The sequence below is a fragment of the Pungitius pungitius genome, chromosome 12 (assembly GCF_949316345.1).
Source record: "Pungitius pungitius chromosome 12, fPunPun2.1, whole genome shotgun sequence".
NCBI classification, from domain to species: domain Eukaryota; kingdom Metazoa; phylum Chordata; class Actinopteri; order Perciformes; family Gasterosteidae; genus Pungitius; species Pungitius pungitius.
In genome coordinates, this window is record NC_084911.1 from 10786525 (window position 1) to 10805537 (window position 19013).

General features: G+C 43.8%; 1 protein-coding gene across 1 annotated transcript in view; it reads right to left on the bottom strand.

Annotated features, from left to right (window-relative positions):
- Positions 1–19013, bottom strand: part of LOC119220617 (protein phosphatase 1 regulatory subunit 29) — a 43851-nt gene that overhangs the window by 17258 nt on the left and 7580 nt on the right. The window contains exon 2 of the mRNA XM_037476728.2: positions 15898–16070. The gene's annotated coding sequence lies outside the window, so the exon portion shown is untranslated. The remainder of the gene's footprint in view (positions 1–15897; positions 16071–19013) is intronic.

Below are 19013 nucleotides of genomic sequence, written 5' to 3' on the forward strand. Positions count from 1 at the left end.
CATTCGCCGCTATCGCTGCACTCAGTTATCCTTCCACCTGCACCAGTAGTGTCATAGCAAAAAAAAGTACACATCGTTGCCCGAAGGGGAGGAGGCACACTCGCTTCGCACAGAAGCGTAGGAACCGAGATGCATGCATCTCGCAGGAGGGAGAGGTGAAGAGATAAAACACTGAGGGCATGCAGAGATATGCGTACATTTTTAATTTGTGACCGAGTGGTAATCCAACGGGAATGGTGTTGAGAGCAATAGCCCCCACAGGAAAGACGGATGTGTGGAAAGAGTAAATGGGTAATAGATAATAAACTGGCGGGTACATGGGCTGTCAAGAGGAAGGATGAAGAATGACACCATTAGCAATGATGAATCAGCAGTAACCTGCATGCAGGGAATTACTTTGCTCACAAACTATCAGCTTCACTGTTACACCCAGATCTCTCACTGTGGTGATTCTCACCACCCAGAGATTTAACACGGCCGACTCGATATGGATGGCGCCGCCCTGCACGGCCACTGAGATGTGTGACTGCACCGCCAGCAGTAATATCGGCTGGAATCAGATGGATCTAGGATCGGATCTAGCTCCTCTCGACCCCGAAATAGAATCATGAAATGGTTACTTTTGGGTGAAAAAGGCCACAAGAATGCTCTTCATAAGCGCATGTGTGTATTTCTGTGAAGGCGGACCCACACACCCACTTGGGATAGCGATGTGCAGTGCTGACTATTAATATGCGAGTGATAAATATTCCGGGAGCCTAATCGCATCCCACAATGTTGAGGAATTCTGAGGTAACCCACCATGCTAAGAAAAACTCCAGTGGAGGAGAGGGAGAAAAAGCAAGGATGCAGTTTGCACTTTTAAATGCAACCAAAAAGATTTATTTTGTTTCTAGAAGCTTAACGGCCTCCCTTTCCCCGCTGCGGCGTTCGCCAGATGTAAATTATAGTTCAGCCGCCGCGGTTTAAAATGGGCCACTAACACTGCCAGGGTTGGAGCTTCAGAAGATTGGATGCCCTTCGATGACGCTAACGTTCACCAAACGGGCGCACTGTGGGATCGCTCCGTGTTACGTTAAAAATCAAGAGGCCCGAACCAATTAAAGGGCCCACGTCTCTCACTTCGTCTCACTACTCTCCTCAATTCCCTTATCACCCGTTATACCGTCACAGGCACTTGATTCGGGGAAGCAAACATTTATTGCAAATAGTTATGCAGTTAAACGTCGCAACGCGCGCCTCCGAACGAACCCAAGCAGCAAAAGGGAACCTGCGGGGAGCGCTAATCCTCCAGAATAATGAGCACACTCACTTTGGTTCAGAGATGGCGGTAAACAGAATTTCCGATCTTTGCCTTAGTCAACAGTATTTAAAAAGCCTTCACATGCGAGGAAGGAAGTTTGTGGGGACGCGAGAGGGGGGAGGAACCGGCGAGGGTTAACGGAGCGGCGCTTTAATGTCCCGTCGGTGCTTGATTCCCACGGGGGATTCAAATGATTAAAATACAGAAAGGGACAGAAAAGAATGCCATCACAAAGGCTTAAATTCAGCAACGTTCATGTCAAAATCCCCCTCCCCAGATGTTGGATTAAATAGATTTATAATTTGAATATTGATCAAAGTTCAGTCATATTTTCCAATAGAGATCTAAAAGAGAAATGGTGAGAATAAATAATAACACAAAGACTCGGCTTGACCGTTTCTCTCCATGTGGTTGAACAATTTTGTTCTGTTACTTTCGGGAACCTATTCAGAAAGCCTGGAACGCAAAGTCCGAGGTTAAACTGCTGTAAACAACTGCACTTTGATTGATTTTTCCTGTTGTGGTTGTGCTTACCTTCATTTTCTACATACAGTCGTGAGGAGGGTTTGGATTTTGAGGTCTTGAAGAAAGCAGTACATCAAAAGAATCAAAATGTTACATGCTCTGAAGAGAAGGAATCGGCCGTCATGCATCGATGCAAGAGAAGCAGTGTGTGTGTGTGTGTGTGTGTGTGTGTGTGTGTGAGTCTTAGTGGGGGTGTATGCACATTGTTTGTTCCTCCATGATGCACGTCCAGAGCATGCAGGAACCTCTGAGCATCTGCACTACACTTCTTCTGTGCACGTGTAACTTTACACAGATAGATTTGGAACCTGTTCTTCTTTAATTACACATTATCATTGTTTTCTTCTGGGGGGGGAGGTGTGCTTACAAACCTTCTGCAGTGCTAAACTAGGCCAATGCCTAGCTGCCGGCAGAAGCACAACAACAACAACCAAAAAGAGATGGAGAGAGAAAACGTAGTGAAGACGTTACGTAACAGCGTGAAATACCGTTCCCTGTCCTTTGCCTGACGGTGCTCCTTACGGTTCAGTGACCTTAAGATCGCCAGTATTATCACATCACATTAGGGAGGCAAAGCAGGTTGGCAGACAAAATGCAAAAAGCTGATGGATGGATGGATAAACAGATGGACAGATAGATGTATGCTTCTTTGTCCATGAATGAATGCTGGCCTTTGATACATCACTTTTTCTATTACTTCAATTATGTATTATATGTAAATACCGATATCATAATCATAAGGGCCAGAACTCCGTGCAAACCCACGCAAGCTGCTCTAGTAAGACGAGAGCTAAATCCCATTGGTCCCCCTGTGAGGTATTGCAGGCAGCAGCTGACGCGTGCTACCCGGGGTCATTCATTAGTGCCGTGGTTGGTGGTTAAGTCCCCGTCTCTTCCTGTTAGCGCTGATGGTGGTGGAGGCAATGGAAGGTGGTACCGACGCTTATCCTTCCTTTGGTTACACTCGTGGAGGATGCCTAAAATGTGATAATGAATGAACCGCCATTTCTGCACGTTGCCAGTTTTTCTTCTAAATGAAGAATATGTATCCATCATGTTTGCGCGTCATTGTTTTCCAGACCCCCCGAGACTCGTTTATACAAATAATTTGGCTCCCGTCGCCTTATCACCATGATGCCTGATTAGATGACAGGCAAATAAACAAGCAATAAGAAGCCACAAAAGTCTAACCTTCATTTGTGTTCACATCACAATGTAACTCGGTAGCTATAATTAAGGAAGGCGGACTTCCACCTCACTAATCAAATCGCAATAGCAAAGCTTCTGAAGAGATTTCCAATCACATCGTCTGTGACATCTCTCCAAGACTTGTTCGCTTCCAGGACCTTGAAGCGGGCCAGAAAGATTGTAGCTGACCCCTCTCACCCTGGACATGAACTGTTTGTGCGCCTTCCATCCGGCAGAAGGCTGAGGTCCATCAGGACAAGGACCTCCCGCCACACGAACAGTTTCTTCCCTTCGGCAGTCGGGCTCATGGACAGAGCCCGGGGCCCCCCCTGACTGACTCTCACTCCCATGTTCATTCACTTTGGCACTTTCACTTGTCACTTTCTGTTTAGCTGGTTCACTTTATCTTTATTTTTAATTTTATCTTTATTTCTCAACTTACTAACCCCTAGCTTTAGCGTACTAACCCATAGCATATATTTTATTATACTTTTATTTTTATCTTATTGCTGCACTATGTTGTCATTATTGTACTGTCTTCCGTCAAGCACCAACCACCAAGTCAAGTTCCATGTATGTCTAACATATGGTACTTGGCTCTTTATATACTTACTTTACACGTTTCGAATGTCACAGGTAAAAACGTTCATCCCATAAGGTACAATACCAACCGTGACCCGAGGGATGTGAGCAAACGAGAGATGGGGAGAAAATGGAGGCAGAGGAAAAAGAGGAGAAACAGGGACGTGTGAACTGCGGAAAAGGGGGCGATAGAAAGAACAAAGGGCTCGAGACCCGATTGGAGACGAGCTGCGACAGATCGTGTTATTAAACTCCCACTTGCTCGTCAGATCCCGGGGAGTGTGTGCGAGGGAAGCAGTGTGTGAGGGTGAAAGATCACGAGAAAGAATTCTCTGGACTGAATTCAGAACACCAACCGTCACAAAGCCAGACGAAAAAAAAGAATATTACATAAAACATGTACACCTGCAGAGATATACAAGTAAAGGACGGAGAAGAAAGACCCAAAAAGAGCGAACAAACAGGGAGGAGGAGGAGAGGTGAGGACAGAGGGTGTGTTGGGAGGGAGAGACGAGAGAGAGAGAGAGATTTGAGGGTTTTGTTCATCTCCTCTCGCTCTTGGCAATGACTAAACTCTGTTGCTTTCTTTGTTTGATTCTCTTTTAAAGACTTAACTCCACCCGAGAAGAGAGAGAGGAGGCGAGACAAGCAGAGAGAGAGCGCCGCTCGGTTAAAGCGATGGAGCGAGAGAAAAAATGGAGGACGGCGACACTGAGAATAAACCCAGAGTGAGCCGGGACAGAAGAGAGCACAGACCACGTCTTGTGATTAGTGGGGGAAAATGAGGAAAGTAAGTTCTGAGAAATTGCAAACAGAAATGGAAAAACAAATAGAACAGAATTAGACACAAACACATGCGAGGGAGAACAGAACACAGATTTCCACATGAGATCCAATCACGATGGTGGCACGTTGATAGTTCAGAGCAAAACTAATTGCAGGAGGTGTGTGTGTGGGCCTTGAGATGTTTCACCTCCAGGGACAAAAGCTCACAGACAGAAACAAAAACAAGGAGAGGGGAAGAAGTTTCTTTTTGTCATTAAGAGGGTAGGCTTTCGTCTACGAAGATGTACCCCTTTGTACAGTATTCAGCGTGCAGGAGGCCTGGAGTTGCCTTTCCCCAGCATTCAGCGTCATAAATCACCCAGAGTCTGCGGCTCTGTGGACGTGGACAGGTTTGGACTGGGAGGTTTTTTTAGAAAGAAGTTCAATTCCCTCCGTGGATGCTCTGCGGTGCTGCTGAGGCTCGTTTGTGTCATCAACAGTTCAGCGGGCTCAAGTCTCTGGCGTAGTCCGAAAAACCAGAAGTGCTCACAAAAATAATCCCAGATGACGCAGTGGGAAGCAATCTGTCGCTGCTTCTGAATATTCAGCTCAGTCCAAGTGGTTGGAAAAATGCTGGGAGGAGACGCCGCTCCGTTCTCGCATCGTCCTGCATCGCCTCCAAAGACGCACGGATTGAAAGTGAAGAGCACTTTGCATCGCGGCCACATCTCCAAAGGTTACCCGTGCCATCTTTCTCTCCCGGAAGCCAGATACTCGCTCCCCCCCCCCCCTCCCCCCCGCTGTCTCCCCCGTGGTGTCCCCGAGGCTCAACCTCCCGCGGTGAGGTGTATTATCTCACACTGGGGCATTTTAACTAACTGCCACTTCTCCTAATTAGCATTCTGTCACATTTGTCACACGCAATTACAGCCGTCAGAGCAGGGAATGGAACGAGAGCATATTGCCGTATCTATACGTATATATTTATATACGCTTATTCCGATACGATTGCCCATCAAGGGGTTACATTCTGACCCCACATTCAGTCACAATTCAAAGTGAGATTTATCGGGGCTGACACTCTTCAGCTGATGAATTGGATTACGAGGCCACAAGAAGCCGTACGGAGTCGTTCCCTGGAGCCACGGAGACCGGACATGTACTGATAAAGTAGTTTCACCCTCCTCCTACAAAATGTTGGCCATTGGCCTCTGATATCTGATCTCTCTCAGAAAGCACTCTGGATGCTAGATCTGAGGTACATCACACGTAAAGGTTAAGGATGGATCTGCCTGATGCAGATTGTGAGAGAAGAAACGTTATCAGCCGCTGTCGTACTTTTTTTGATATCTTTTCATTGATATGCACATGTCAAGCAATGGGTGTAGCACATACCGGTTTTTAAATGTAATACAAATCATCCCGGCATTTTACAAAGACGCACCGTGAGACATTTGGTAAATAGTGTGGCAAAAATCTGTCAATCCACACATGCTTTAGCAGCCTTAATATCTTTTAATTCTCATATTGAATGTTCGTTATAACATGCGGCGAAGATAAAAATAAAACGTGTTTATAGTTGTCAAACAAATTGCCAAATTGCTATAAACTCACTTGCGCTTTAATGATTTTGATTTTGCTTTAAGACAACGCAATTACTAAAATGATTCTGATTGCCAATTCAGTGCATCAGTGTGTGTCTGAAATATCCCTCCATGCTGGAACCCCAACCCAATCAGAGAGAATTGCACAGTGTTTAAAGAATGGACTTTTGTTTGTTTGTGTTTCTGATTGTGTGTCTCCAATTCAGTGTAACAAAATGCCAAAGGGATAAATAAGTTTAATATGACCCAGCAGTGATTGCAAAACAATGTTAAAGAATTGTTAAAAATGTGAGCATTTGTCTGCCTGTTATTATCAGGGTTAGATACAGTGGGAGTAATGTAAGCTCATTTAACCACTTCCTGTTAACAGCCCTCCCCTTTCAGTCATTCTCTCACTACGTCCAGATTTCAGATCCAGATCCAGTATTGGATGCAGCTTTGATTCATGAGGTGATCAGATGTCTGACGGATGCCGGACTTGGTTGAATGAACCACAAAAAACAAAAGTTGTTGTAGAGGGAACATTTTGTTCCCCATCTCAGGAGTCAGTCTTCTCTGACAGACACTCAGAAATGTACGAATTAGAAAGAAAGTGCATGAGGGGTAAGAGAAGGGAGAGTAGGAGAACCACTTTGAGGAGAGTAAACAGATTTTTAAAAAAAAGTAAAGTCTCATTCTCGCTCGCATTGTCCTCCGGCTGCTTCACAACTTTTTGAAGCTGTCATCCCCATTTTTATCTGCTATTTTCTCTCTCTCACTCTCTCTCTCTCTCACTCTCTCTCTCTCTCTCGCTCACACATTTCTAACAGCTTGGCACGGGTAAGTCTTTGCTCTCGTAATTATGTCTGGCTTTTTTTTCCCCATTTTTGTTTCCTTCTTCCTGACACCCTCCAGCTGGCCACAGCAGGAGATCCAATTTAAAAAAACAACAACAACAAAAGGGTCTGGCCCCTCAGTGGTAATAATGTCCAGCAGCACTATGTGGTAATCAGAAACTAAAAACCGCACGCTTGTGAAACAACCCATCAAGTCCCGCATCACATTGATCACTTGCGCTCCGTCCATCTCTGCATCCCATCCCCCTCCCTCGAGTTGTTTCCCGCCCACTCTTCCCCTTCCTCTGCCCAACGGTGTTTTCTCCCCCCCGTGACACATGCATGTGGGCGTTAGAAGCATAAGGCCTGTGACGGAGAACAACGGTTTCACGCTTGACTGCTGACTGCGGCGCCAAGTGATGCTCACACATCACACTCGGTGCGACTAATGCTGCAGAGTTTCTCTACTTCTCATAAAGGAGGAACGTGTCCGAGGTCGACGGCCATGGGTGAAAATAACGCTGTGATACAATACAGGGCACAAGCAAACACATTTTGAGCATTTGAATACTTTGTTAAAAGTCATTTTCTCTCATTTTGAATTGGTCTTGGAGAAAACCTTCTAAGGATTTACGCCTGTTTACCGACCCACACGGCGTGCGGTTTGTGCACAAAGCAGCGAACAGGTCGCTCTTCTTCCGAGTTAGCCTAGATGAGATGACCCTGACACCATTCACAAGTTTAAATTTACACAGGGCTAGGTCTCAGACGACACACGCTCCTCATTTAGTGCTCCAGTTTTGTCTTCTGGGCAATTTGATGTGTGCTTGAGATGAGAGAGAGAGAGAGAGAGTGTGTGTGTGTGTGTGTGTGTGTGTGTGTGTGTGTGTGTGTGTGTGTGTGTGTGTGTGTGTGTGTGTGTGTGTGTGTGTGTGTGAGTGAGCATCCACATTCAGTCCCAACCACATACACAAATTAAGACCCAGTAATAACTTCCTAAAACTAATATAAACAATGCCGTATAATCACACTCAAATCCGTAGCTCGCAGCGTACGTGTCACCATCCCCGAACCTGCTAAACAACGCGATAAAAACACCAATTAAAGCAATTTGTTGCTATAGAAACACAGAAAAACGGAATCACTGACAGCAGGATGAAATCCGAGCCGCTGCTTAAGTGGAAGATAGAAAGTAACAACTGCAGGCTACCTGCTCTCAGAAGAACCTCCATTACGACTCACAACTGTCATCAGAGCAATAAACAACTTGGACATCCAATTCTTTTGCTCAAGCTCTCTTTAAATTGCTTTGCTTTTTGCTTCACTCCATGAGATCAGCTGTGAGTAACGAGCTGTTTCAAATGTCCTCATTCTTGTTGAATGCTGTGCTGCTCTCTCGACTCACACCACACTCCTTTTATTAGAAGGAGGAAGATCAGCAGGGAATTGTGCAAATATCTTTAATTGCCAACAGCTAATTGTCAAATTGATTGTCATGTTTTGCACAGTGAAGACAACTTGTCTGTGCAGTTGCAGAGGCTTTGAGTTGGTGCAGTGAGACATGAGTGTTATTACGCCCAAGCGTGCCTGGAGATATTGAAGACCTCAATGAAACAGAGGAGGCATTAATAGCTGTTTTCATCGGATCCCTGGAGTAAAATTTTGCCGTCCTGGATGCTGTAAATGTATAAGTCATGCTTCAGGATGCAGGCGCTGCCCTGTCTGTGCTAACAAGCCTTTTTGGACAAATGTGGTCAAAATGTCACCCACCTGCCTCTTTTTCTGCAAGGAATGGAGCCTGTATAGAAATATCATGGCACTGCTGCAATACACATGGTGGGTACACAGAAAACTAAAAGATAGTCAAAGAATTAGGGGGGAAATGAAGCTTCATTTTTTTCTTTGATGGCGTTGCTCTTCATTACCGTGTTCCAACCTCTGATTATCAGTCATGATGTATACTTTTGGCAGAACTGCTGTTGTGTAGCGGCTGCCTTTGGATTAGGTTTGTGCGAGCATACTGATTACAGCACCATCTCGGTCGGCTTATGCAACATGTACGGCTCGCTACATATGGGAGATGTCTCTTTCTCTCTCGTGTTCTCCTACTGTTCCTTTTCCTGTGGTCTCCGACCCTCTCGGCTTGCTGGATTCACACCTGTAGTAGAAATATTTTACATCGTCTAAATGTAAAATATTTCTACAAAATACATTTTAATATGGACATTTGAAAGATATTATGAAAGAGGAGGATGTGTGAGGATGTTCTCTTGTGTTCATCTCTATCTACACAATTTATAAATACAGTCTAAACAATGTTGAAAAATGTGATCTACATTTCAGTGAGTAAAATTGAGTGGTGTAAATGCAAAATTATATACTATATAATTCACTCAATCATACATCGCTTATTCAGGCCGTAGTGGACGGATGTGCACTTCAGTAGGGAGAGATTGGGCAGGCGGCACTGGAACTGGACAAAGGTGTCTGTTACTTTTTTGCTCCTCATTAGCCACATCCCAGCTTCCTCTGAGATTAGCTGTCGGTTATCTGTATCGGTGCCGCCTTTCGGACTCTCTAATTAGGATAATTATGGTATTAGGTCAGTGTGCTGCTCAGGACAGCCTTTCTCTTGTCTCGTTTGTGATCGTCCTTCCCCTCTGCTCCCCACTTCACCGACCATGGCAGAAGGTCCTGATAATTACTTCAAGGCAGTGACGTGCGGCCACTGAAGAATGATGAAACAGGGACGCCCCGAGCAATGATGTCTATTGAGATCGTTGAAACTAAAAGAAGATAAAGAGGACTTTTACACCACCGTCGCATTTCAGCAGCCTACAGAAGATCCCCGTAATTGCCGGTTGCTATGCAACAGCCGACCAACCTTGGGAACATCACGTTTGTTAGCCTAGCACCAGAAGTTGGTTTGATGATTAGCACCGTCCTCTTTGGCTAAAAAGTGCCCTAAAATCGGTTGCGAAAGCTAAAAACGGCCGTTTTATGAAAGAATATACCATACGGGACATGAAACACAACCAGTAGTCCTCGTGCAAGCAGCCAGTCGAATGGTGAAGTCATGCTACTTTGTTGAATTCATATATTTGTGAATCTGACTTTGAGTCATTGCCTCGCCAGCCACCAACCTCGCCGCACGTCAGTGCTTCAAGGCGCCAGTTATGTTGGCTCACAAGTAGTGTGAGGCAACGTTACGGGATAAAATCTCACAGGAACCTCTACAAACACAGAGAGGGCAGCAAATGGATTTGGAAAGAACTTAGTAAGCGACTTTTTGGCTTCTGTCTGGCAGCTGAAAGCATGAGCTCTGTAATGGTGCACGTCATGCTTCAAAGGAGGGACAGGACATGTGATGCAACCTAATGTAAGCAGGAGTAGTACAGGCTGGACACAGGATATATACGGCCCACTGAAAGCCACGGCAACCCCACGGAAACGGAGCAGGAGAGGCAGGAACATGAGATACATGAGACACAGGAGTGAGACGAGGAGAAGTAGAAATAACCTGTTTTAGTAGGCCAGACACCGTGTTGCACAAACCGGGCCGCTTTTTCAGGCTCATGGCCCTTTTATTTTTAGGCCAATGGCAGTGGAGAAAGTGAGTCTTAATGTTGAATGTTAATCAAATCGACGTAAGTTAAATGCGGTTAAATAAACAGGATATGAGCGGGAAAAGGTTTACAATGCCGCTACATTAAAATATAAAAGGTTTAACACACGTTAAAAAAAAACAGAGACAAAAGCGGACCTCTGCTAACGTCTAATAGTATCACCACCTCACTTCTATTTTTACCGGTTCTTCATACTGACCACGACAGTAGTTTCACAAGGATGGCCAAAGCATGGGCGCACACAGCAAATATTGTGCAAATATTGTGTGCCTCTGAGAAACGAGTCCAATTTTTAATTCATAATAATTGGACATCATCCAATTCATCCCAATCCGTAGGATTATTTCACTTGGAAGCATGAATGTGCACACCAACGCTGGTGTGGTGCTCACTAACACACACACACGGAGCTCCTCCTACACGCAAAACGGCAACTCCGCTCACTCTTTGACACCTGGACTTTATATTCCAATGTTTTAATGTCTAATTTATAGGACTTTTTCCAAAAAACAACATAAACACGTGAACCAGTCCAGGTTGAAAAACGTCAAAGTCGACTATAAAGGCAAAAGAAAAATCTGCATATGCAAATGATGCAGCAGGTTCCATCGCTCAGGTAAAATGAACGGGTTATCGTCCTTCCCAAGTGCCATTTTGGTTCCAAGCTGCCTGAAATGTGTTTTTTAATCTAAACCGAGCAACAGTAACCTTCATCCATCTGCTTTTCCCAGATAAATACCGCCCAAAAAGGACAAATTGCAGCCTCTTTTGACATCTGAGATACTGGGAAAAGGTCAAAAAGCAAAGCGGTGGAGTCATAATAAGCATTCACACACCCAACGGGACTCAAACTCTGAGGTAATTTAATGCTTAATTCCGTCAGCCCTCCAACTGTCTTCATGGAAAATACTCTAGACACACACCCTTAAGCACACACACACGCACACACAAGCACAAAACCCTTTCTCATAAAGGAATACATGCACACAAACCTGAATTAATAATAACACACACAAACACAGAGGGATAGAAATGTATTCAAAATGTTGCTGCTACTTGATCAATGAGCCCAAAATTGCTTTATAGGCTCTTTTATATGTTCAGATTGAGTTTGGTTCATAATTAAAGCAGGATTGTCTAGTTTGATTGTTACATAGTGTCAGAAGACACACACAAAAAACATTCCTTTGTATTCACCATCAGTACTCATCCCTCAAAGCATTTTCTCTTCTTCCATTCCTCCCATTTCAATCATTATCTTTTTTTAACAACATTGCCCCAACAGGTTTTAATCCCTTCCACGTATGATGCATAGGTGCTAACGCACACACACACACACACACTCATGTAAATGGGAGAATAAATCACTCTCTTCTGCACAGTGTCGCCTGGGGAAGTTGCTGTTACAGGCTTGTGTTCATTAGCATCCACATCGCTGGCAATCACACAACTGTGGAGCTTCTGCACCGATTGTCAGTTTCAGGTGAGAAGCTTGGAGAGAAGGGTTCAGCGCTACGGAACATGGGGCACACAAAGAAGAAGAAATCGTGCAACTCCATAGCCAAAGGTTAGCTTAGGCTAAGTTAGTTTTCAGTGAACACACACATTATATAATGTCACATGAATAACCGGCCTCAAAGAGAACATTTCAGTGGCAAGTGATGCTGCAGCTAAGTGCAAAGATGAAGATAAGATTTGTATCATCGGATGTGCTTCTAAACTGAAGCCCACTATTAACGGCTGTAATTGGAAGACAGCATTGGCTAACATGGTAACACCAAAGACTTTTTTCATTATATCAATTCATCCCTCGCCATGTCCTTTCCGTCTGTACGGACCATGATCTTTCTGAAAATATTGCCACCTACAGCACCTTTCAGCTAACGAGGAGCGTGCAACATTCAAAGCTCTCTCCCTGCCTTGTGTGTGGAAAGTGGACACATCTCTCCAAGAAACAATACTGCATAAAGCATCTGACACACGCAGATGGAAAGCTGCAGCATCCCAGGAGAACAGCCAACGTGTGACTGCAAGTTGCCATCTGAAGCGTTGATGCATTGAGCAAATTATAACAACACTGTTAATGGCTCTGAGATCTCAGAGTGACAGGCTTAATGTCCTCCTCAATCTCATCAAGCAAGTCAATAGTTGACTTTTTTATAGTCTTGACAGTGAATAGTTGCTCTGCTGATTGAAAGCCGAAACAATGTTAACGTCTACATACTCTCCGCTTGGCACCCCTGGAAAAATTAATTAACATTACCTAAACTAACACTGGTGATCTTACACGGAACCCCCTGCATCAGCTAGACGCTACGCTAATTACGTAGAGATTTATTTAACCTTTAACCTTCATTTCTCCGATAAAGCCTTTTTAAGCCAGGTTTGGTTTCAGACTCTTTGGTCAAAGCAAAGCACGCGTTGGCGTCACCATGTCGGCCTGCCGGAGAGCACAATGCAAGTGCATTTCAGCCCACCGCTGTTGATTTGTGACTCAGGCAGCAGTTGTGTGTGTTTTTCTGTACTCTTGGTTCCCCCGATAGCCTCGTAGAGTAAAGGGCTCTTTGAGGCCGTTGGGCTTTTATACCTGTCTGAAGCAAAGCAATTTCAAATGACTGACTGATCACCATAGGAGGGCCAAAGGGCTTTCAGACGTTAAAGTAAAGAGGATTTATTTGTGAAGGCAGAACTATTACTATTTTATATTTCATCACGATCAGATTTGACTCTGTGATGATCGATAAAGTTCACATTTCCCAGGTCACAGCTGTTTTTATGGGAAGCTAAGCTAATCACACATGTGAAGTATCATATTCACTTTGATCTCTGAATTCATCTATTAGTACACATTATTAATGCAATTAAAATACAAGGCATTATAGGTTGGCTTTGAGTTTTCTTTTTCCTATTTTTTTTTTCCTATAAACTTTTTGGAATGCTCATATTAGCCCTTAAACTAAGCCACTACTTCCAAAAGTCGAAGGGAGCGTTCCTGTATTTGTTTTCAAAGAGAAGCCGTTTCCTCCATGAGTGGTGCGTTCAAGGACACTAGTCACGCCCACGGAGACTCTGGGTGCTTTTCAACATGCAAAGACGTGTCCACATTTAACAAAACGAGACATCCTGACCCGGGAGTTTACATTAATTAATGAATTGTCCCTGTCAACTTATACACTCGTTATCTATTCAGTCCACAACGTGGCATAATGTGACAAGTACGATGTTAAAAGTGTGAGGACGCAGTATTTCAGAACCGTGGAAAACATTTATAATTAAGCATCTAAAATTCACGCACTGAGTGCTGGGACTTGAGTGCCAACATGCTGAAACATCTCTAAATAATTCAGAGTTTATTTGAATACCATCTTAGTTCTGGTACTGAGTGAAATAAGATTGCCTTCATCTTGGTGGCCTTTATGAATCGTGGATGTCCAATACAATCACTGATCAGCACAAGCCCGAAAGACATATTTGTGTTATGTTTTATACTTTAACAATCCTACACCACATCGTTATAATAATAATGATGATAACATTCATAATGAATAAGGTAGTTGGGTTTACTTTGCATTGCATTGTTAAAGCAGCCAGGTTTCCCTCAGTGTCGGCAGAGGCTGCGATAGAGACGAAATAATTGCATCAATTACTTCTTTTACTCTATCTCTGCATGTCACACACAGCGCACTCACATGTGCACGTGCACAGAATTTAATAGCAGGGGAAAGTAAAGTACTGGCAGCACTAATGACAGTGTTTCCAGTAAAACAAGTGCAATAAAAGCAGGGGGAGATGACATAATATATAACTGGATACAGTAACTAATGCTTTCACTACAGCGCTAAACTCAATTCCAAAAGCCTCAAGCATTTACTCAATCACTGCACATGCACTTGTGTGAGGTCAGATCCGTGACACATTTAGAAGCACAAGAATATTCAGGCTGTTTTAAAATAGATCTCCTGTATTGGGACCGGTGACGGGTCCGTTTTCTATTGATGCGTTAGATCTTATTGTGAATGGAAGGTGCATGAAGTGCTGATTGACTCCATCAGCTGCACCGAGGAGTGAATGTTAAAAAAATGGCAAACTCTGAGTAACTTCACCTTACCGTCGCCACTACAGTAAAAATAGGATTTAGGTTCGCTGATGGCTTTGCACAACAATGGAGAAAGAGTTTTGGAATATTGTGTATTATCTTTGCGGTTCACTAGAATGATTTGAATGTGCATATGTTGCCGGTCAGTAGGGTTGGGTATCGTTTGAATTTGAGCGATTCCGATTCCGATTCCTTGTTTCGATTCCGGTTCCCAGCGATTCTCGATTCCGATTCTTTTAAGAGGCAGGGTCAAAAAAGTTTAAGTTTAAGATATTTTAAATGAGCTAGCTAACCAAGGGTCTTTCTGAAGGAAATAGTCTGACCTTCTCCATCAATGTTAATTCTATGAACTTTTTATTAACTTTACTATGAATTTCTAACAGGGCTGTTTTCAACTACAATATAACTATGAACTTGAATATTGTATAAACATACAATAACAGGGGTACACTTTCCTCCAGAGAGCTTTATTTTTGAAACCTCACAAAAACACATTTACACGTGAGTGTATGATACTGCAGGTACTTAAACGTTACCTTGCTCCCACTGATGGACGAACCCTTGGAATCAGAGGAGGAGGCAGCGCGTCAAACACGGGGCACACGGAGGGGAGGGGGGGGGGCGCGCAACTCTCCCAACCTCAAATCAGGGACACTTTCGCTGACGGGGGGCTGCTGGCGGTCGACGCGGGGAGGGCTAGTACAATCTTTTTTTTTTTCTTTGCAGCGCCAGCCTCACTGCTCATTTTAACAGATCGGACCGCTCCGCTCTGGGCACCCGGCACCACCGCGCACACTGGTCTGATGCGTCACAATATACAACAACCGGGAGGTTTTTTTTGCCGAGTTTTCGGTTTGTTTCGAAAAGTGTAACCACACTTTGGACCGCCGACGCACGCTATACATGTTCGATCGCGCTGTTACGCCAACACTTCCGGTGGACGCTTCTTTGTTGGTGTTCAGCGGTTTCTATTTCCGGTCGGCGCCGGCGGACTGAGAATCGAAACTAGGAATCGAATTTTAAACTTTTGAACGATACCGGGTAAATCGCAAAGCTAGTTTCGATTCCATTCGATTCTCGATTCTCGATACCCAACCCTACCGGTCAGTTAATCATTTTGCTGATATGAGTATTGGTAATAAACCAATTCTAAGTATTACAAGTTTGTTTTCCCATTCCATTTGTGTTCGAAGCATGGCAAAGGCTCGAAATTTACTAGCGTTTTATATTAGGCTACATTTATTGAAAGAGTTCATAAAGTTTTAAATGAAGGGTCCGTAAAAGATTTTCAGGGTTTTGAGAATTATTTTCCGTTTTTGTGAGTAGAGCTTTGATAAAGACAACCTTCGTCTTAGAAACAGTAAGATACAAAAAAAAAAATTGATTCTCTAACCTGTTTGCTCTCTTTCTTTGCCTCCTTCGTCTTTATCCGGACACAAAAGTGCTCCCTGCTGATGAGGGGAGCTGCTCCGGTTGAGGATGTTCACATAAACGTACTCTTCCAGTACTCGGCCCGGCTCTTCTGTCGTCCTGCCAGCGCCACAGGAGACCAAACCGGGCATGCGGCTGAAAAATAAGAGCAATCACAATCAAAACATGAAACACTTGAAGAATTTAACATTGCTGGGTATTCAAAATGTGTTATTGTTGTTCAATGTAGAGTGCCGAGCTGAATAAACATGTATGAACAGCTGCTTAATTCATTAAACTGAAAAGCAATTTGTTCATATACCTCGTTTATGTTAACAAAGCAGCAAGTTTCAGCTCTGGCTACCATGCAAACTATAACTTTTAATAATGGCCGATGATGCATCGGAAGGTGTGACGGATGGTTTTGTGTTGCTATGTATGACGAGACGCCACCTATTAAAAAACAAACACGCCTCGATTGGAGACACGCAGTTCAAGCTTGGTACTGAAACTAAGAAAAGACGCAGAGAACCAGACCACAATGAAGACATTTGTCTTTCAGTGTTATCGCATATTTGCTCAGCGATAACTTCACAAGAATAAAAGCGCTGACAAAATTGGAGCGCACTTGAGGCCCGACTTTTCTTCCCTGGAAATCAAAATAAGAATCACAAAAGAAAACAAATGTTATCTCGTTTAATTTCTCCTGAATGTTGATTTTGTAGTGGTTCCATTTTCTAGCAAATGTTCTTGTGTTTCTGCATCAGGGGTCCATATGGGCCACACTGAGGCTGGCAGTTGAACTATAAATAAATATTGCCCATGTGTATCGCACATTCACTTGAACCACTTCCATTTTCTTTTTAAACTCCAAGAGGTTTCCCTTAGGTCAAGCTGTCATCTTTCCAACCAAGATGTTGAAATCTAATGGCCACATTTCTTTCCAATGTGACGGGGATATTTGCGCTCCCTGAATGATGTATTCCGGCGTCTTGGGTGAACTCTCTGACCTTTAATGTCGAGGCAGCAATTTCCAGCTGTGCACAAGCGGTCTGTTCCAAGCTGCCAAGAAATTAAAGAGCCAATGAGTACACTCGACTTTGGACTCCTTTATTTTGATTTCGTATCTCAGAACGGCTCTCAGCTCCCAGTGTGTATTCATACGGGCTCAAATCTGCAGACACTAAACGCATCTTACAGATGTGCGCAATGTTTCTCCTTTCTCCTCAAACGTGATGTTCCTCTCATACTGTGATCACCTCCAAGTGAATGGGAGGGCCGGAAGGGAATCAGTCCTTTTTCTTTGCTTCTGCTGTATAAACACAGGTTGAGACATAGGTAGAGTCAGCACTTAAATGGCCTCACTTACAGACTCTCATGTGGCTTCAGAGTATGTAATTACTTTTTAAATAACATCGTAAACGAGATACTATTTCTGGTTGAAATCCAAACAGAGTTCCCTTTTCACTGTGTGTCTTGGTGGGCTCTGATGGGCTGGTGTGAGTCAAAGGCTCATGGCATCACGGCGCGTCCTTAAAGGCTTGTTTCCTCTACGACACCTTTATCCTGAATCCCCACATACTGCTCACCAGCAATCTCACGCAGAGCAAAGCCTCGTTCATGTATATATAAATACTGTATACAGACCCATTCCTCCCAGCATGGAGCAGAATCAGAGAGAGTCAGGTGAAAAGGAGATGTAATTGGAGAAGAGGACCCATCAACATGTTTGATGTTGATGGACCAGGCCTGGCCTGCTGTTACCTAATTATAACAATTCTCCCTGTAGACGGTGAACAGTGGTCGTAACGCCTAATTATTATCAGCATCCCTTCTGTCAGGTGTGCAATTTTCCTCACTACTCCATCGCTGTGAAGCAACCCTTAAGTATTCAAAGGACTTTCTCCCCTTTCTTTGGCGTGTTCAAAATCTTGTGAGTAATATTATGAGTCTGCGATCGGCTGCGTGTCCAGTCGGCCTCTCGGGCTTTGCTGCACTTGAGTTTCTAATTTCAGACAAATCATTTCTTGAGCATGAGAGAATCTTGACCTCGCCATCTGTATCTCAGTATAAAAACATCTTTTAATTATCTTCACGCGATGAATCACAATATGACACATTGCATCCACTTGTTGAAAGAGCAATGAACGGCACCTTATTATGACTGAAATAATTCCACTTTAATGCATACAAAGATATGATACAAACTACTTAACAGTCAAATAAATCTCCCTTAAAGGTGAATAAATAAAAATTCAAGGTGGAGTTCATCCCATTTGTAATTTCATTATATGCAAAGATCAAATCATGATCATGATCATCAGGCCACCAAGACAGTTCAGAAGGAATTCTACCTTCTACAAATAACCAATGTATTGCATGATATGAAGCACACAATACACACACTGTTTGGCTAACCAAAGTATACCAGGACCGTTGGGACCATGTGACCAGATATCCACTGGCTGCACCACGAAAATATAACCCCAAACTTGCGGGGACTCATCCGTCATCAGGCCAATGGCTTCTGAGATTGAGTTCAGCATCACCTCAACACGCCGTATCAGTCGCTTCTATGTCTGAATCCAGTATGAGTCAATTGAAGTAAGGCTGGTTTCATTAAAAGAAAAATAGTTTGTGTTACTGTTGATCACCACACCAAGAAACCTTAACAGGACTGTAGTTCACTAACAGCTACATGAGCTTTTTTCCAATTGTCAAGTATTTGGGGGAAAGGCTGCTGGTAAAGTTTCCCGTGGTATGAAGTCCACCGGAGTGGGAGGGCTTGAAAGCGGGGAGGACTCAAATCGAGCTTCTAAAAACAACACTGCCTCCGTTGCCCACCCATGTGTCTTTCTGTCTCTGTCTTCCCTTAAAGGCACATGTGTCCTTAGAACTGCCAGGGAAAAATGAGGGCACCAAGGCTTCTTACTGCGGAGCTTCAGGCCGGGTGAGGCGGAGAGGGAGAAAGAGACAAAGAGCAACACAGAAGGGAAACCAAAGACGGCATCGATGACAAAAGATAACCAACACAGAAACTGCCGCAGACCGTTGTTTTTGAATATATTTTCGGCACGCTTGTCATGTTGAAGCGTGTCC